The sequence below is a fragment of the Myodes glareolus genome, chromosome 3, assembly GCF_982192425.1.
Source record: "Myodes glareolus chromosome 3, mMyoGla1.1, whole genome shotgun sequence".
In the NCBI taxonomy this organism is placed as follows: Eukaryota; Metazoa; Chordata; class Mammalia; order Rodentia; family Cricetidae; genus Myodes; species Myodes glareolus.
This window is the reverse complement of record NC_142028.1, coordinates 18,434,005-18,454,934: the sequence shown is the minus strand read 5'-3', so window position 1 is coordinate 18,454,934 and position 20,930 is coordinate 18,434,005. Positions and strand designations below refer to the sequence as shown.

Genomic DNA, 20,930 nt, shown 5'->3' with positions numbered 1-20,930 from the left:
TTTGGCTGGTCTGGAACTGCTAGGAACACCTGGCTGCCATGAAGTCGTAGAGATCCACCTGCCTCTGCCTCCTGAGTGCTGGGATTAAAGACATGGGCCACATCCAGGCTGGTAAATAAATTGTTACTGTGTCTAAACTATTGCAAAGCCTGAGGTGTGACCCAAACAGTAATTTCACTGGAAAGAGTTTCTGAGAGCTGACTTTCTATTAGCAAAATATCTAAAAATAGAAAAGAATATGCCAACAAAGAAGAGGAAATCACTATCTTCTCCCTTATTAAAGAGTTGAGATAGAATGGTTAATTTCAAAATTACCTAATGACTCAAACCCCAGTCTCAGAGAGAGCAGGACAACCCATGAATTCTAGGACATACACTTGTGTCATGGTAGAAATACCATACTAATGCATATCACTTGGAAGAGTCTTGCTGGGCAGGAGGCAGAGCAGGGTGTGGATTTCTCTTCAGTCTCTTGCTTTGCCTCCAGCTTTCCCTAAGCAGTCTCAGGCCTCAGTGAAGGCCTGAGGGGACCTTGCTTAGATACCCACTGACTCTGAACATCCTCATCTGTCGTGTTGGCTCCTACATGGCTGAATGTATGTTAAAATTTGATTACCTTCTCTTAGCCCCGTCAATGGCAGATTCCTTCTTTCTTCTCTGCTGGTCTGGAACTTGGTATTGACAGGAGGTTAGCCTTGAACTCATAGAGATCCACCTGCTTCTGCCTCCTGATTTCAAATAAAATCAACACAGTTTGACCTTTCAGAAGACATTTCAAAGCACAGCTAAATCTAGTACTTGTATTACCAACAGTGAGCATAGCCCAAGTGAGGTGTAGATACAGAGAAGTCTTGGCAGGAGTTCACTTAAGTGTGAATAACACAGAGCACAACATGATTGCTGTCTGATCAACAGTGCTTATGAGACACCATGACTTGTAAGAAACTTCCTAAGAGATGCACCTCAGCCAGAGCCTGGGTTCAATCCGAGGCAGGGGGCTTTCTCATTCCAGAAGTGAATATGAGGGGGAAATGGCCTTTTAGAATCATTGCAATATGAACTAGAAGCTCCCTCCTGACCAGTAAGCACTACCTACAGTTCCTCCATCTGTTGTATCTTTTGAAAAGCCTTATGACTCTATAAAGAGAATCCACCTTCAAGTTTCCCTTTATTTTCTCATCAGTATTTCAGAGTTCTGTCCTCCAGTGGGAATGTTTTAAAACAAAGAATGAAGTATGTGTGGAAGGCAGGAGATGAAGATCCCCCAGTATAAAAACTTCACATATGGGTGTTTGTCTAGGAGTGGTATCTCAGTTAGGGTTTTTATTGCTGTGAAGAGACACTATGACCACAGTGACTCTTATAAAGAAAAGCATTTAATTTGTGCTTGCTTACAGCTCAGAGGTTCAGTCCATAATTGTCATGGGGAGACATGGCAGTGTGTAGGCAGACGCGGTGCTGGAGAGGCAGCTGAGAGTTCTATGTCTTGTGCAGGCAACAGGAAGTGGTCTGTCTCACTGGACAAGGCTTGAGCATAAATGAGCTCTCAAAGCCCGCCTCCACAGTGACACACTTCCTTCAACAGAGCTGCCTACTCCAACAAGGCCACATGTCCTAATAGTGCCATTCCCTTTGGGGGGGTCATTTTCTTTCAAACCACCACAAATGGTATGGCCATGAGTGGTTTTTATTTTCTTCTTTGTGTTTATTATATTTCACAAATTTCAGTTGAAAGCAATATTACTTGAGTAATTTTAAATATCTTTTTATGAGAGAGAGTGATAAAGGAAAATGCAGATGATAACTGGGAAATACATTCATAATACACAATGACTGATAATCCCACTCAATCCAACAGAAAAAGCAAATCATTTGAGAGAAATTCAAATGACCTATTAGCATGTGAAAAAAATCCCAAGGCAGATTCAAAGGAGTATTTTTCTCACCCCCCTCATATTGGCAAAAAAAAAGACATTTTTTTCTAACTAAAAATCTGGGCCAGGTGTGTTAGCATATGACTTTAAGCCAGCCCTTGGAGGGCAGAGGCAGACAGATCTCTACAAGTTAGAGACTAAAACCTAGTCTACATAGTAAGTCCCAGGCCAGCTTGGGCTACACAGTGAGACTCTACCTAAGAATGTATAATACATACCTATTTTGAATGGTGTGGTAGCCTATGCCTGAAGTCTCAGTATTTGGAAGGGTATGACACAAGGATATGAGTTCAAGGCCATCCTGGGCTGTGTGGTGAGACATACTCAAAGCAAAACAAGACAAAACTAACTGAGCAAACAACCTGTTGCTCTGGAAAGGATGAGAAGCCAGCACTCCCCAGTGTTCACAGGGATAGGCGTTGCTAAACAGAACAGGAATTGCTAAACTCTGTTTTGAAAACTGGGCTGACCAGAGTCACCACAACTTTGTCTTAGTGACCAACCCCAGGAATTTGTCCTCTAGAAACAGATGTTCTGGTTTTGAGTGACAGCTTATAAGATTTATTAATTTTAGTGGCTAAAAACCTGAAGATGTCCAAAAACTGCCCATGTAAAGATTAAGTAAATTTGAGAATATCTATATCATATGGCCTTATGAAGCTATTCAAAAGAGTAAACACCTATTTTATCTAAAGGCATATTCATAGCAACTCATTACGTCAGAAAACAAGTTGCAAAGACTGATGCATAGCGTACTGGCTACTTTTCTGCTGTGGTAAAATACCACAACCCAAAACAAAATTAACAGAAGCAGCGGTTCTGAACCTGTGGGTCATGACCGCTTAGAGGTCACATATCAGTTATTTACATTATGATTCTTAACAGTAGCAAAATTACAGTTGTGAAGTAGCAACAAAAATCATTTTATGGTTGGGGATCACCACAACATGAAGAACTGTATTAAAGGCTAGCAGCATTAAGAGGGTTGAGAACCACTGAACACAAGGAAAAAGGATGATTTTTTTTTTTTGAACTATGTTTCCAGGGCATAAGAGTCCATCATGACAGGGATGCTGACAGCAGGAGCAGAGAGCCAGAGATCACATCTTCAGCTGCAAACAAGAAGCAGAAGGGTCAGTTGGAAGTGGAGCAGGCCTACGGACCCTCAGCTACCTGGGTCAATGTGGGGTATTCTCATTTACACCACACCTTTAGTGTGATCCCAATTTTGTTTTCATAAATCAAATAAAATGCTCTAGATAACTTGGGGAAAGGTACAACGAGACAAAATGCATGATTATCACCAGTCCCCTGAAGAGACAAGAACAGAGAGATGGAAATAATGAAAAAAAAAGGCTGCATTGGTTTGAAAAAATGCCCTCCCCTCCCCAGGATTGTCACTATTAGAAGGTGTGGCCTTGTTGGGGGGAGTGTATCACTGTGGGTGCAGGCTTCGAGGTCTCTTTTGCTCAAGCTTCCCTCAGTGTGACTTTCAGTTGACTTCCTGTTGCTTGTAAGATGTAGGACTCTCAGCTGTCCCTCCAGCACCACGTCTGCCTGCATGTGCCATGCTCTCCGCCACGATGATAATGGACTGAACCTCTGAAACTGTAGGCGAGACCCCTCAGTTAAATGTTTTCCTTCTAAGAGTTGCCATGGTCATGGTGTCTCTTTACAGCAATAGAAACCTAACTAAGACAGATGCTTGATTTTTTTCCCTTCCTCTTTCATATATTTTGCTAATTTTCGAGATTTTTTTATTGTTTTTAATGTTATGTGAGGGCAGGCGTTCTTGAAGTCAGAAAAGAGTATTGGATTTCCCCTGTGTGTTCTTTTCTCTCTGGATCAGCAGACTTCAAGTGTGGTCTTCTGGGGGACTGAATGACTTCATCCTTTGCTCAGATAATTTATGGCCAATGAATTACTTCAAATAACCTGAGTTTTTGATAAATAAATATTTTTACATTTTCATTTCTTTAAGAGTGTTACAACATGCTGAACTCCTCCCTCGCTTATCCAGACAGAGCATGACTGTCTAAATCACGCCATACCATTATTTTAAATAATGTCAGCCTCCCCAATGCTGGGATTATGAGTGTCCATCATCACATTTGACTATGTTTGGAGTTTGATCATTAGTGTACAAGTGCTGTTGAAGCATGCATGAGGAGGCATAAAGGTTCAGGGACACCCTGGACTCTCAGGAGCACAGCAGCATGTAGCATTCAAAGGATCCTTGCCTCCTTGTGGACACCTGATGGCTCATCAGATGTCCCAGTTTTAACATGTGCCCACCCCCAAACTAGCAGACCTCTCAATCTTCTCTTCCCTTCCAGTCCCTGACGAAGGCACGGGAGCCACATACATCTGCTGACGACCATCAACCAGGAGCCTTGCCGTGTTCACACTTCTGTGGGATAATAAGAAAACTTTAGGCCATTTAATTTGGTAATTTCTAAAAATCAGGAAAAAAAGTGTTTTTTGCCTCCTATTCCTGGGAAAGGAATGAATATAACTCTTTATTCGCCTGCAGGGTGTCATAGTTCTGGAAGAGTTTTAACAACTATTGAAGACTTTTTTTCACATGAGTACTGGGCAGGCTTCAGCCAGAGCTCCTCTTGATTAATTATCTCTCAATTGGGTCCTAATAGCCAAGTTTCCTCTTGCTGTGACAGCTGTGAGGCCACTCTCACAAACAGGCTGCCCTGGCAGAGGCGTGTGGCAGCTGCGGGCATCTCGGGGAAAGCCAGGAGACAGTGCGGCTTTCCGTTTCTATCATTTCTACAGTTGTTTGGTCCAACCGAGCTAGAGTAGTAGCTTAGGTAAACAAAGAGAATGGAATTAGAGTGAGAGGAACCAGAAAGATCTGCAGGAATGGTGAAGCACTACTAAAAAAATGCTCAGAGAAAGGAATCGGGGTCCTGAAGACCTGAAAAGCAGAGCAGCCAGCCACTGACTCTTACTTTGATCTCAGTCGGAAAATGGAGATGCTGCCTCCAGAAAACCTCAGAATGAGTCTGAGAGCTATCTCCTCCTGTCTTATATTCCTCTCTAGGACTGGGATTAAAGGCATGCTACACTGGGATTAAAAGCATGCACCGCCTGGTTTCTATGGCAGCTAGTCTGGGATTAAAAGTGTGTGTTACCATAACCTGGTCTGTAAGGCTGACCAGTGGGGCTGTTTTACTCTCAGATCTTCAGGCAGTCTTTATTTATTAAAATACAATCGAAATGCCACTATAGAATGGTGTCTTAGTTTTCTGATGGTATAAAGGAATAGCACACACAGACCAAGTTCTGAGCAAAGAAGTTAATTTGGCTCGTGATTCTGGAAGTTGAGAGTCCCAGGTAAGGAGACCACAACCGTGAGACCTTTCTTGCTGTGTGATAATATGGTAGAAGATATCATCTAACAATAGTGTGTGTGTGTGTGTGTGTGCATGAGTGTGTGTGTGTGCATGTGTGTGTGCATGAAAGACAGAGATTGATCATGGGCATTGGCTCATGCAATTACGAAGCTGACACATCCCACCATCTGCTGTCTGAAAGCTGGAGAACCAGAAGAGCCAGTGGTGTAATTCAATCTGAGGCCAAAGAGAGGAGGTTGCTTATGTAAATTCCAGACTGAGAAGTCTTAGGGACTAAAAACTCCAATCTCCAAAGGCAAGAGGAGACAAGCGTTCCAGCCCAAGAACACAGAGAACGCTCAGTTGGTAGAGTATTCACCTACCATGCATGTGCCCCGAGTTTCACTCTCATTAGTGGTGTAGAGGGCATAAAAGTGTATCTATACCTGTGATCCCAGCCCTCAGGAGGAAGAGAGAAGGGGATCAGAAACCAAGGTCATCTGAGGCTATTCAGCCCCGGATACCTGGGACCCTGTCTCAGATAGAAACAATACAAAATGAGAAGATGGTGAGTGTTCTAGTTTGCTTTCTGTTGCTGTGATAAACATCTTGCCCAAAAGCAACTCGGGGAGGAAAGGGTTCATTTGCCTTACAGGCTACAGTCCATCATCAAGGGCAGCCAAGGCACAAACCCAAGGCAGGAACCCAGAGGCAGGAACTGAAACAGAGACCACAGAGGAAGGCTGCTCACCAGCTTGCTTTCTGGCTCAAGTCCAGCTACCTTTTTTATATAGCCCAGGCCCATCTACCCAGCGATAACACTGCCCACAGTGGGCTGGACCTTTCTAAATCAATAGCAATCAAGAAAATATCTTTGCAGACATGGCTGCAGTTCTGATAAAGGCAATTCTTTAACTGAGGTCCTTTCTTTCCAGGCATGTCAACATTGAAGGACAGCAAGAAGAGCCGTCACAGTGACCAAGCTGTCCTATACCTTTGTTCCATGGACTTTCTTAATGGATTAGAGGATGTTTGCCCACACTCCATACTAGTGAGGGTGGATCTCCTTTTGCTTAAATGTTAATCTAGTCTGGAAATAATGTTCTATCAGCCTGGAGCTATGCAATCACCATGACCAGGGAGAAGCTATGAGCACAGAACCAGGACCAAGTCATCATGGACAGGTAGATAGAAGGAGGTTAATGGTGACAGCCTTGAGACAAATGGCCCCTCCTGCCAGGGCTATCTCATACATATTAAATTCCTTCTGCCTAAGCTATTTGGGGAAGGATTGTTTTTATCACATGCAATAGAGAATCCTGGCTAAGAGTTGAAATGACAAACACCGCAGGTCGAAGAGGGCTGTTCCTTGCTCGCTTTCTTCGTTTTCAACTCCTAGCACTGTGCTATTACATTCTCACCCGGGGAGGGGCTCTTGGCAGTCTCCTTAGGTCTTCTGTAGCAGACTTCTAGCCTGTTGAGAAGCCAATGTGTTGTTGTCATTTTAATTTTATTCTAACTAATAGTAATCATGACACATGGCTCCACCCTTGGAGATTGGGGGAAGGCTTGTTTTCCCCAGTTGTGGAGAGACTCCTTATGGACCCCATAGTGACAATGGCATGCTATTGTTCAAGGGTTTATCCTCCCTAATCTCCCTGTCAGTTTTAATTAACTTGGCCACTCTACATGAGCCAATTTAAAAATACAGAATTATTGAAGGGTGCGAATAAAAGATAGAAAAGCTCTCATTGTACATTCACGCCTGAGCAGGATAGTCTTCCAGACTGGTACAATGTGAGTCCCATGACTACCCTGTGATCCTGGGGGAGAACATCCCAAGAGGCCCCAAACCATAAGGAATACCACATTAAATACAGGTTTAAGAACCTTTTGCACCTTATGTACTTCCTGTATGCTGTGACCAGGACTTTTGCTATTTCAGGTACAACAACAAAATCAACAGCTTAATTAACAGATAGCAATGAAAAATGAGAGCTCAGGAAACTCGAAAGCTTCCGCAGAGCAAAGGGAACAATGGAGTAGAGGGACAGACTAGAGAGCGGGGTCAAAGTTTTTGCTAGCTGTATATCTGATAGAGGGTCAGCATCTGGACTATGTGAAGAATTCAGAAAACCAAACAACAAGAAATTCAAGCAACCCAATCAATAAATGGGCTAATGAACTGAACAGGAAGTTTTCAAAACACGAAATGGCAGATGGACAATAAACAGCCACTGAGACCTAACCACAGGCAAATAGGAACCACAGATGGTCTCTTTTCTAGTTTCACAACTACACACACACACACACACATATATATTTGTGACCAAGATATATATTTGATCTATATATATAAAAAAAAGATTCACAGTGTTTGTCTGAGTTACTTAGCATAATATTTTCTGGGCCCATCCACTCTTCTGTAAATGCCATGATTCACTTCTTTATACCTGAACAATATTTCATTGCGAATACATACCATTGTTTTAAATCATCTCTTAGTGGGCCTCTGGGTTAGTTCCATTCTTAGCTATTGTGAATAATGCAGCAACAAACGTGGGTGTGCAAATATCTCTATAGTAGAATCTACATAAAGACCCCAAATAGAAACCCCAAGCAAAACATCAATACCAAGGTATCACAATTCCTGACCTCAAACTTTGCTGTAGAGCCATAGGTGCAAAGATAGTGTGGTACAAGAAGGAAAACAGACATATTTACCCATGGCCTAGAAGACAGGGACCAGAAGTAAACCCATACAGCTACACTCATCTAGCTTTTGATAGAAATGCCAAAAGCCACAAAGGAAAGATGACAGTGTTGATCACTGTTTCTAAGGAGACTCCACCTTGAGCCTACTCAGGTCTGGTCAACTTCCTCTTGGTTTCTCATCCGTCACTCTATCCCCTTGGGTCAATTTAATGAGATTGTAGCAATTCCAGCCCAAGTGATTGCCGTCATCTATCTGCGGTCTACAACATTCATCTGACCCCACCTGTCCTTGCTTGATCTGCCCACCACACCTCAACACTGACAAGGTTTCTCTGGTTCAAAGCATGGGCTAAATTAAGGTCTTCATCCAGCTGTTTCCTAGCTCCCTCCAACATCCAAAGAGGTGTTAGCATGTCTTGATAAGACAAATGAGGAATTATAGCCATCTGAGTAAAATTTTACATTTTAACTATTAAAGAGCCATGAGCTAGGAGAGGGAGTGCATACCTGAAATCTCAGCATCCAGGAAGCTGAGGCTGCAGGATTACCAATTCAAGGCCAGCCTAAGATACACAGCAAGGGTCATCTCAAAAAAAAATCAAAAATACAAAAATCACATTGATGAAATGCACACTAAAAACAATAAAAAGGTGTAATAAAATCAATAGACATCTGTTGCAGAAAGGTGTATAGCTGACAACTACCCGCCTACTGGGGTGTGACCTCATAGACTATTTACCTGGATGCAGAAGCGCGTCCTGCTCTCTTCCTCTCTGCCTTTCCCCCTGGACCCTAGTTTTGCTGGTTCAGTTTGTTTGGATCTTATCTTTATCCATCATTCACGCAGAGAATCCTGATTTGTAAGTTTTATCTATTAATAAATATCTGTATATTTCTTAGTTCTGAGCTAGTGTGGGATTCCTTTTATTAAGCACCAGATCTCTCCGTGTTCAGGCACCCTAACACCAAGAAGCCCAGAACTCAGTGGCAGAGTTCATTAGCATTTGCAATGAATGCCCCAGGTCGGTCCCTAGAAACACAGGCAAAGCAAATTGCTCCCCCCCCCCACAAAAAATAATAATGTTATTATGTCAAAGGCAATTAGTAATTCATCAAGGGAGAGAAAAGGGATATTGTTCAATTAGGTACAATGATAGGTTGTTGGATTATTTGATAGTACAATTAATAAGATACATTATAAGAGATTCAATTTCTTGCTGACCTGACACTGAATAGCGACATCAATGAAGAGAACATAAAATTCGTAAAATACCATGAAAATGAGGACATGAATGACATTAATTCAAGGAATAATTAAAATAGAAATTCACAGAAAAATTGCCAGTGCCCTGAAATCTTCCAGCTTGGATACACAGAAGACTTGACAGGGGCTTGCCCAGTCTGACAAGAAGGAGTGTTTCCTTCCAGCGTCATGCACAGACTGTGAAGCTAAAAGATGACTTTTTCATTAGCCAACCTAGATAAAAGACTGAATCACCCCAAAACTGCTATTGGATGAAAGCACAACCAGGCAAGCAAGCATGGTGCACAGCTCTAATCCCAGGACGCCGAGGCAGTCGAGGTCTAGAACAGCCAGGTTACACAGCAAGACTCTGTCTCAAGAGAGAAAAGGGAGAAACACACCCAGTGGAGGAAGGCCGACCAGTGGGTCGCTAAGTCAGGTTAAGGCACTGACATTGTAATTAAGCCCCAGTTAGTAGCAAGGTGTGCTATCAGACAGTAGGGTGACTATAGCAACAGAAAACACTGAACTGTGAGGACAGCGTAATAACAGCACTGGACTGTACACTTCCATCACTAGAAGAGAAGAGTTGGACAATGTTCATCACAGAAATGGTGTTCCTGAGGGAACAGGTATAACATAATTTATATATTATGCATGTATACAGGTATCAAAATGTAAAACTAATGAATATTGTAGTGTGTGTGTGTGTGTGTGTGTGTGTGTGTGTGTGTGTGTGTGTGTGCGTGTTTGATTTAGTGTTAACTTTTAACCATGCATATTTTGGGGTGAGTATGAGAAAGTAAGAACATGTCTAAGAAGGTGTCAGATCCCCTGGAACTGAAGTTAAGGATGGTTGTGAGCCACGTAGAGGGTGCTGGGAACTGAACTGAGGTCCTTAGGAAAGTGCTTTTAACAGCTGAGCCACCTCTCCAGTCCTACAGTTTTGTTTTTGTATATCAGTTAAAGAATAAATTTAAGATAAAGGAGCTTGTAGCTCAAGCCTGGAGACCCAAGTTTGATTTCGGAACCCATGTGAAAGAAAATGAACTGTCAGAAGTTGTCCTTTGACCTCCACACACAGGCCATAGCACATGTGTGCACACACACACACATACACACACAGACACACACAGAGACACACGAGGGCAGGGGTGGGAGATTCTTTTAATGAATGAATTCAAAGAACAAAACTTAAGAAGCTAAAGTCATATAGAAAGAAAACAGAAGGGTTGATAAGTAATAAATTCCTAGAAATTCCAAGATTATTTGATACTCCGCTTGAGAAATAAGTCTTGAGAGTACATTAGGAAGAGGGGAGAAAAAATGGTTCTCATGTAAGCATGAGGACCTTAATTTAGATCCCCAGCACCCACATTTGAAAGCCAGCTGTGACAGCACACACTTAAAATCCCACATCTGGGGAGATGGAGGCAGGTGGATTTCTGAAGCTAACTGCTCAGCTCACCTAGCCAAATTCATGAGCTCCAGGTTCAGTGGGAAACCTGTCTTAAAAGTAAATTGGAGCCGGGCACACCTTTAAACACAGCACTTGGGAGGCAGAGACAGATGGATCTCTGTGAGTTCGAGGCCAGCCTGATCTACAGAGCGAGTTCCAGGATAGGCCCCAAAGCTACACAGAGAAACCCTGTCTCGAAAAACCAAAAAAAAAAAAAAAAAAAAAAAAAAAAAAAGAGTTGAGAAAAAAAAGTAAAGTGAAAGAGATTGATGAAGATATCCAATGTAGGCCTCTGGCCTCTATACACATGTGTACATGCACATGCATGCACATACAAATAATATATTTGATTGCTGAATTAACATAAAATATTCCATCAATGACAATATAATAAAATTCATAAAATGTCAAGAAAATGAGGGCATAAATGCAATCAGCTCAAAAAATAAGACAGGAACTTGAGTATGGAGCAAAAACAAAGAATAATATGTTTTTAATAGGTAATAAATATTCATTGCGCTATTTCTGTTCTCATTCTGAACATTCACACCTAATTTTGCATTATTTTACTTAAAGAGGTCCCCTGACTTGTCAAATTTCAGTTCAACAAGCCATCAAGACCCAGTCTCACGTGGTCTTAAGACAGAGGCTAGGACATACCCAGAGAAGGATGACGAGGGATCATAGGTGGTTTTCCTCCGTGAAAATCACTAGTGTTCACTCACTACTGAGTCTGAAGTCCCATGAAAATTCAGGGCACGCTGAGACTGCAGAGCTATTGTCTTCACTAGATCCTCCATGAACTCCCCCTGAACTTGCTAAAGACAGCAGCTGGATCAAACCTAGTTCATGAAGTTCTTTTGAACTATTGTGGTTTTCGTTGTTTTGTTTTGTTTTGTTTTTCTTTCAAACACAAATACTCCACTGGCACGGCGTAAGTCAGCAGAGGAATACAGGGCTGTCCATCCTCACCTGGCAAAACCACAGCAGGCTGGCAAGGCTCACACACTTGAGAAATTCTGACACTAACTTCACTAACAGCACACACTAATTTCAAGGATGCTATTTATTTGGAAAGGTCCCCTACCTAACAAAAGGCCTTTTGTTTCTTGGATTAAAATGTAGTGATATTTCATTTGTATTTTAATAAATAAAAATTGTCTGAAGATCAGTGCAAAGCAGTCACACTAGTCAGCCATACAGGCCAGGCAGTGGTTGCACACGCCTGTAATCCCAGCGGCCACACTAGTTAGCCATAGATGCCAGGCAGTGGTGGTGCAAGCCTTTAATCCCAGCACAAGAGAGGAATATAACATGGGAGGAGACAGCAGCTTTCCAATCTTCAGGTTCAACTCCAATATCTGTCTCTGAGTTTTTATTATTCATGTTATATAAACATTTATTGGTCCATAGACAAACTAAATTTCCATCGAATTTCCACAGAATACTGTTGTTCTTTGTTTTGTTGTTGTTGTTTGCTTCATCCTTGGTCCTTATTTTCCCATGGTTAGGTCGCAGGGACTATCTTTTATATTTAACCAAGTTTAAAAGGAAAAGATTTCCAAGATGAGTAATTCTATAGTTACTCATTGATGTATTTTCCATATCAATTCAATTAAATTCCCCAGACACTCGCGGCATCATGGCAGGTGTTACCTTGAATTTAGGGAACACAGAGATGGCCGTGGTTTGCATCCTGTGTCAAGTGAAAGAAGCTGCCAAACGATCAAATCAAAATATTGAGAGAAGCCGAGCAGTGGTACTATGCACCTTTAATCCCAGCCTTCTGGAGAGAGGCAGGCAGATGTCTGAGTCCAAGGCCAGCCTGGACTACAGAGTGAGTTCCAGGACAGTCAGGACTATACAGAGAAATCCAGTCTCAAAAACCAAAAGCAAGCAAAACAAATGTTGAGAGAGCAATTCCTTCTGTCCTAAGTTGGACAAGGAAAATGAGATCTTTGTGTGTTTTCTAGACTGCAGGGACTCCACAGAGGGTTCCCTGAATCTCTCCTGGAATGGGCGAGAGGGAAGGCTCCAGGTCTCTCGTGGAGAATTCAAGCAAAGTATGACTCCTCCTCTTTTATTTCTTGTACATCGACGTTTGATTTCTGTGATGGGTCTTCTCTTTTGACTGGATTTAGAGTGACCTAGGAGGGACACACTTCTGGATATGTCTATAAGAGAGTTTCAAAAAGAGTTTACTAAAGAGCGAAGACCCACCCTAAATGTTGTACAGCCTCCTTGGGCTAGGATCCCGGACTGAACGAAAAGGGGGAGAGCGAGCAGCGGAATGCTGGTTTTCAGATCTGCCACTGGGCTGTGGACACAATGTAATCAGCTGCCTTGGGCTCTCACCGCTAGGCCTTTCCTCCAGGATGGACCGGGGTCTGTTCTGAAACCACAAGTCTAAACAACTCCTTGCCTACTCAAGCTGTTCCTATTGGCAACAACAAGGAAAATGACTAACACAAGTTCTTTATCAAAAAGTTTCTACTATGATATATTTTGGACTAGACTTTAAAGGTTATAAAATTTATCTATGTACACGCTGAGTCTGGGAGCTTCAACTCCCTTCAATCTGTTAAAAAAAAACAACCAAACTTAGCCCAGTGTAGGGGTGCAATCCTTTAAATCCAGCACTCAGGAGGCAGAGGCAGGTTTAACCCAGCCTTGTCTACATAGCAAACTACAGGGCAGCTAGAACTACACAGAGACCCTGTCTCAAACAGAAACAAAAACAACAAATCTCCAAAACCTGTGTCTTTAGCCTTAATTTACTGCCCCCCATCCATCCCATCGACCACATAGCACCCATTTTAGAACCACTGAGGGTTCCTTGATGCCCACTGGGTAAAGTTCCAATCTTCAACAAAATTCCCCCTAATTTTGCTCAGAAGAGCTCCTACCACTCGTTACCCCCGCCGCCACCCACAGACGCTGTTGGGGAGCCGTTCCACCGACAGATGCTGCTCCAGCTCGCCCTTCAAGGGTATTTGCATGGTGAACAACTTTGGAAAATAAAAAGAATGCCTTTCTCCAGATCAGGAGGGAAGACCTGTTTGCTTTCGGGTTTAGGAAACAGTTGGGCAGACTTATGTGCCAGCCATTGTAAACATCTGGGGTTTCCTAAACATGAAGTTTCTCAGTCATGACAGAAACTCACTGGGTGAGCACCCGTCACGGCCGCTCTGCATAACAGGCTTTTGAGGGCCAAGGCATCGATGCAATGAGGAAACTCGGGCTGCTTGCCTTACCATGAGCACAAAGTCCTATGTCTCCAACTCAGGAAACTCCACGTCTTCTACCAACCCCCACACAGGTGCCGCAGGCTAAGGAGTCAGCCTCTATGTGATGTAAAACCTCACACACTTTGTAGATGTCAGCAGATCCTGCAGCAGTCATGACAAACTGAATCGAACCATTGTAACAAACGGCTCCAGATCTCAGCGACTTAGAACAAAGCATGGTTTCCTGCTCATCAGCCCTGTCCTTCACAGATACCTCTGGTACCACCGTGCTCCTATGTCACAGTCTGATGAGGTGTCTACTCCTTGAACATTGTCAGTGGCCAAAAGCAGGAGAGGATGTGTCAAAACATGCAGAAGCATGAAATCTTCTGCCTGGAGAAATCTGCTTACCATCATTGATCACATCTCAACTTGGGTCTTCTAGAAAGGACGAGGCTATCACATGCACGGAAGAATATTGCTAACTACAGCTAGTGACTGCCAGAGCATGTAATATCCGTGCAGTGTGTGATGCTAGCTTGTGGCTCTATAGCAGATAAGGAATGCTTCCTTTCCAACATGTGCACTCTCTCTCTCTCTCTATACCTCTTATGAGCAGCCCCGACCTATGTCAAGGTGCATGTGTGTGCACTGGGTATCCATGGTGCTGGGGACCCAACTCAGGACTCCGGCATGCTAGGCAAGTGCAGGGCCAGAATTTCGCCCTCAGCTCCCACACCACTTTCTAATGCCTAGCACAAATGTTGCTTTCTTGAAACTTTCTTTGACTTCTCACACAGAACAATATCCTTCTACTTTCTCAGAAGTTCAGGCACTTCATAAACGAATGTAACAATCACACTAGTTTATTAATCTCTTAACAGGTCAAGCTCTCTCGGTGATGAAGGATAGCGTGGATGGGTCCTTGGTTTTATTAACTCACCTCATACAAATCTGATATCATTCTGCATTTTGATTATAATATTTTCAGCATGGGGTTGGAGAAATAACTTAGCAGCTAAGAACACTGGCAGTTCTTCCAGAGGTCCCAAGTTCAATTCCTAGCATGCACATGGCAGTGCAAATTGTCTTCTAATCCCAGGAGATCCAACATCCACTTCTGGCCATCCTAGGCATTGTACATACATACAGTGCACATACATACATGTAGGCAAGACACTTACACACATAAAATAAAATGGAATATTTTAAATAAAATATTTCAGCTAAAATGAAAAGATCTTTAACATACACTCCATAGCTCACATATATTAGCCCTAGCCTCGGTATCTACCAATTCCCTCTGCCATTGAAGCCCACTGGTTTCTGTGGGTGTCACAAATCCATCGCCCAAACTCCCATGACATCTGTCCTCTTTCCGAACCCCCTCATCACCCATCCCCCATCCAATTAACCCTTTTTTGTCATCTGTGCAAAGACAGTATCTCCTCAAGGAAGTCATCCTACCACCCACGTACCACAGACCTCCAACCTTGGTCAGATCCCTGTTGCACAATGAACTTCTGAGCTGGTACCTCACTCCATACAACTAATATTTCATTATTACTCATGATGCTATTATTTATATGACCACTTTAATGTGTTTCGCTCCATAGTGCCATACTTAATCTTGGGCTACACTCGTGAGGGTATGAACCCTCTATTTTGCCCACTGTTTGATGACTAGCTATCACACAGTAGAACGCAATAAATACACGATGAGAAAGGAAAGAAGGGAGGGAGGGAGGGAGGGAAGGAAGGAGGGAGAGACAAAGGAAGGAAAGACTATAATGAGGTACTCAACGTGAATGTGTTCAATGGAAAAATTCCAAAGAGAAATGACGGGAGGGGTGGGGCAGGGAGAGTTTATTTGGTATACAGGAAAATATCTATTTTACAAATAACAAAAGAAGCCTGGAGGCAAATACTAATTTGCACATATCCCAGATGAACTCCCAGTAGTTCATGTATTTAGAATATAAATTATGAAGGATCAGCAGTAGATGCTGGGCTTCTAGGAGAGTTTAGAGATAGAATTTCATTACACTCCAACATTGGTTTCTACATGCCATTCAAACAAGTGTACTGCAGCCATTATTTAACATTTATTTATTTATGGTTTACAACATATTTTCTCCTATGCTGTTATATTTAACACTAAGCAGCCTGTATTAATTATTTTACCTATGCAATGACAAGATACCTAACAAAGGTCAATTAAGAAAGAGTATCCTAGGTTCAAAGGACTCATGGGTGCTGATGCCCACTTTGGTGCAGGACCTCACCTATGGGGTGGCACTGCCCACACTCAGAGCTGTCTTCTCCCTTACTTTAAATCAACCCATAAAGATGCTCATAGACATACCCAGACATTCCTCTCCTCAGTGATTCTAAATCCAGCAAACAATCCATCACACAGCCCCAATAGTTTAGATGAAGACTGGGGATCAAAGGTAGAGCACTTGTGAGGCTCCAGATCGAATCCCCCTACCGCAGAAAGTCATAAATAAATGAACAAGAGTAAAGTAATAGAATCCAAATTTGACAGCTTTGCACAATTTCTTCAAATCTTTGTGGAACAACACTATGCTAAGGAAGGCAGGAAAAGAAACCTCCAAGAGGCAACCCAGTAACGACAGAGGAATATGAGAAGACAGAAGCAGTGAGGGGTGACGAGGACAGCATCTGACGTCAGCCTCAGCGGATTGTGAGAGTGGAGACACATAACTGTATATGATTAGGAAAATGAGTGGCCCTCCAGATGGGGGAAGTCCCTAGGAGCGGATGATGTCCACGGGTATCTATAAGGACTCCACCAGAATCTAAGTTTATTAATAAGAACGTAAGGGAATCTGGGTAAGATGGCACACGACACTCAGAATGCGAAGGCAAGAAAGTCATGAGTTCAGATCCCACTAGGCTATAATCAAGAGGCTCTTGTTCATGATAGGAGGGTGAGGGAAAGAGAGAAAGAAGAAGAGGATGAGGAAAGGGGGAAGAGGAAGAAGGAAGAAGGAGAAGGGGAAATTAACAAAGAGGAGAGAGACATTGATTATTATTATTAATTTAGGAGTCTGACTTAAGGGTTTCTTACATGAGTATAGATAGATAGGGCTTTATTTAAATGAGAAAATGGGATGCAGTAACAGATCACAGTGAGTGGCAATTTTCTATCAATTTACCTCTGGGATTCTGGGCTTGGTCCGGGTGGGCTGAGCTGAGGAAATGAGCTTCTTGAGTGGGAAGCAGCCCTGGAATCAGAACAGGCTGGCAAGTTGCAAAGAATGCAGCACCCACCCTCACCATTGTCCTGAGGCATCCATTGCTCCCCACCACCACCACCCCGCATTGCTCCCAGGAGGACTGTGCTGCCCACGGGATGCTTAGACAGACTCCACACACCATGAGCTGCCTGCAGAAGCTCTTAGGTCGAAACAGCTTCTAGGACTTGTGTGAACCTCCCATAAGCAAGCCTGTTTAGTTCCACAGAGAGTCTCCCGTGTGACCAAGTCCGGAGGTTCAGCATCGGTAGCCACCGCTGCCAGGGACAAACCTGTCCTTTCCCTCACCATACTCCCTGCTTCTCACAGATGGGTCACGGCTGCTCTCACAGTTCAGGAAACAGCAAAGCAAGGCCTCATTCCTACCCACCCGGTCTCACATCCTTTCTAATTTCACTCCTTTACCTCAGCTCCTTCAACGCTGGTTTACCTGGTTAATTCCTGATCTTGGAATCTCATCTGAGATGTTTCCTCCTCTACCAGCTCCTCCTGGGCTGGGCTAAGTGGCTCTACCTCTGTGCTTCCATAGCAACCTGTAATTACAAAAATCAGAGCATATAATTTTCTACATGGTGGTGTACTCTGTTTTTTTTTTTAACTTCTCTGTCTCTTTGTTTAAATAGGAAGTTCTCTACACACTGTGCACTGAAGTGTTTAAGGCCCTTGTGAAATGCTGGGGTGGTGACTCAGTGGGGAAGAGCACTTTCGCTGCACAAGCTCGAGGTCCCAAGATCTGATCCTTGGCACCCACAAGAGTTGGGCATGGCTGCAGCAAGCCTAACACTGCAAGTGAGGGAGACAGATGTATCACTGGGTCCACTGGACATCAGCCTAGCTGAATATGGTGAGCCCCAGGTTCAGTGGGAGAGCCTGTTGCAAGGGATAATGTAAAAATGTCTCCTCTGGCCTCTGCACACACACACACACACATGCGTACACACACACACACACACACACACACAAGCGTACACACACACACATGCATACACACACATACTCAGGTGTAGGTACACACACATACACATACACACACAGGCATACATGCACATACACACAAGTGAACACACACACATACACACATGCAAATGCTAGTGCTGGTTTCTAAGGTGGACCCAGGCATGAATGTTTTCCAAGTTCCTAGCACTGGGCAGACAGGCATGGGAACCTTTGAGAAGACTGCAGATTCGGTGCAGAGTGGTTTTGCGTCTTTTGTCACAGGAAACAACTCAGTTTGCTTTGTTGCTTGTTTCACTTTGGTCTGTCAGGTAAAATCTCTGTAGCGAGGGTGTGGAGACAACACGGGCCTGAGAAGCAGCTGAGGAAGCCCAGAATCTTATTCTTGACTCTTCAACCACTGTGCATACAGTCCAGGGCATGCGACAGCCAAGTGCAATTCTGACCTTTCAGATCACTTTGAAGTCATCCCTCATGGAGAGATATAGTGGTATAGTACTTGTATTTTATTAAATAAATCTTGCCTGAAGACCAGAGACAAAGCTAAAGCCACTAGAGGTCAGATAACGGTGACACACACCTTTAATCCCAGGATCTGGGAGACAGGCAGATGGATCTTTGTGAGTTCACGGCCACCCTGGGCTACATAAGACCAATACAGAAACAAATCCAGGTGGTGGTGCCTCACACCTTTAATCCCAGTACTAGGGAGTCCTATGCCTTTAATCCCAGCACTAGAGGGAATATAAAATGGGAGGAGAGAGAGATTTAGTCTGTTTAGTTTGAGACTGCCCAGGCATGGTAGATGTAAAACTTCTCTAGTGGCTTGGCTGCTTTGCTTTTCTCGTTTTCAGACAAGATTTATTTATTAAAATACAAATAGTATACCACTATAGAGAAAAGTGCAAATTCAGAAGGACACATTTTCTTTGCAGAGATCTTTAGTTCTCATGAGCTCTTCAAAGCAAGTGTGTGGATAGACAAACTGAGACCCCAAGAGACCTTGAGTAGCTCATCACCCCAAACTTTCCCCAGAACAAGGTAGAGCGGAAATCAACAGGTGACAATGGGCTCACAGGAACAGCCGGCCTCATGGCCTCAGGACTTGCTGACCCTGTGACATCTGCCCACTTCAGTGACAGAGCAGGCCCGTGGCATCACTGCCTCCTAGTGTTGACAGGGCCAAGAATCCATGTGGTCTCATACAGAGGGCAAGAAGAAAAAAGGCAGTTTTGCAACCCAATGCCTTTTCTTTTGTTTTGCTTTCCCTGCCAGAAGAAGGGGGAATTTCTCAGAGAATCCAGCACCCTGAGGAGTGCTGATGAGGACAGGGGTCTTTGCCAAGTGCAGTGTCTGATGTACCCACACCCTCCCATAGGGTTCCCACATAAGCTTCTCAGGATCTTTAGCCCCCCGCCCCACGAGCAGCCCATGTGTGGGGCAAGACAGGAGGTGATGCCTGAAGTTGCGTTTCTTACCTCCAGAGCAGGACTTGGTACTTCAGGCTCAACTGGTGTAGCATCCTGGCTCAGGTACCTACCAGCTCCAGAGGCTGGGCAGGGAAAGATGGTAAACTCAGACACTGAGACTGAGGAACTCCGGGTGTTTATTGTCACCACTGCCATTCTTGTTACCGGGGATCTACCTGGAAGTTACACTGAAAACCCCTCCTTCCTAATATGCAACAAAAAATAGAATGGTGAAAATGACATAGTGAAACAGAATGCACTGACCCTCCCCTCCCCCACCGTGGCTTGCAGTGTCCAGCATTTGCTTTAAGAGCACCTGGCAGGGGGTTGTGGGGGAACGAGGGGGAGCCAGGAATGAGGACAGCGGAGGGCGCAGGTGTTGACAAGGCCTCAGGTGACTGCCCTACTTGCCATGGCCAACAGGATTTTATTCCAAGTCTCAGCTGGCCAGGTGGCCTTGTGCACTCGGGCACCCCAGGCTGAGTCTGTGGTCTGATGTGCCTGGGACACAGGCATCCCGACTCGTTTCCTTCCTGCCTGTCCCCGCATGCAACGGCTCCTGAGAAAGGGGAACCAGGCACTATCCGCTTTGCCCCTATCAACAGCCAGCAAGGTTGGGTTTCCACCCCGAGCAGCAAGGCTGTGGACATCCTCTTGACACTTGGGCTTCACCCCAACAGGGAAGTGAGCAGGCTGGAGGGAAACCCACTGACCATCGGTCCCGCAAGCGCAAAAAGAGGTGATGTGTCTTTAAGGCGAAGGTGGTGGGCAGCCATCCATCTTCCCTAAACACAGACTCGCCTTGTTCTTCCATTTCTGGCTGAGTGATAAAAACGTTAAATGTCACTTCCTGTATCAGTGGTTAACCACTAGATGCTGGATCAGAGATTTACCAGAAGTGCTGAAGTTAAGGAAAAAAAAAAAAAAGACCTGCTGTTTTTCAATAACTCTTTCTTGCACCCTGTGGGAACCATGTAACCTTTGGAGGAGAGCCGTGAGGGGGTTGCTACATCTGGCTGTAGAGAGACACTTAGGACTAGATTGGCCAAAGGCCTTCTTGTGCTTACTACAGGAGGCAAGGCGAGGTGCGCCCTAACAATCGTGCACCTCTCCCTCACAATGAGTGGGTGGAGGGGTCTGTGTAGGGGAAGCCCAAGGTGCGGGAACACGAACCACCCACGCGCCTCCTCCATCTGACTCGCTGTCCGAATGCTCACAATCACTTGGTTTCAGTGTTCTGTGGTTTTTTGAAGAGAAAAAGCAGCCTTTCCTGAAACAATGTCCTTAGCTTCCTGTAGCGT

The 20,930-nt window shown here is 44.0% G+C and overlaps 1 long non-coding RNA gene across 1 annotated transcript; it reads right to left on the bottom strand.

Annotated features, from left to right (window-relative positions):
• Positions 1–1,396: 1,396 nt before the first annotated feature.
• On the bottom strand, positions 1,397–20,649 carry LOC125399114 (uncharacterized). The gene is made up of 4 exons (XR_007231612.3): positions 19,639–20,649; positions 17,637–17,739; positions 17,108–17,176; positions 1,397–4,344 (listed from the first exon to the last, which is right to left on the bottom strand). It is a non-coding gene; the product is annotated as an uncharacterized LOC125399114 (long non-coding RNA).
• Positions 20,650–20,930: the final 281 nt, after the last annotated feature.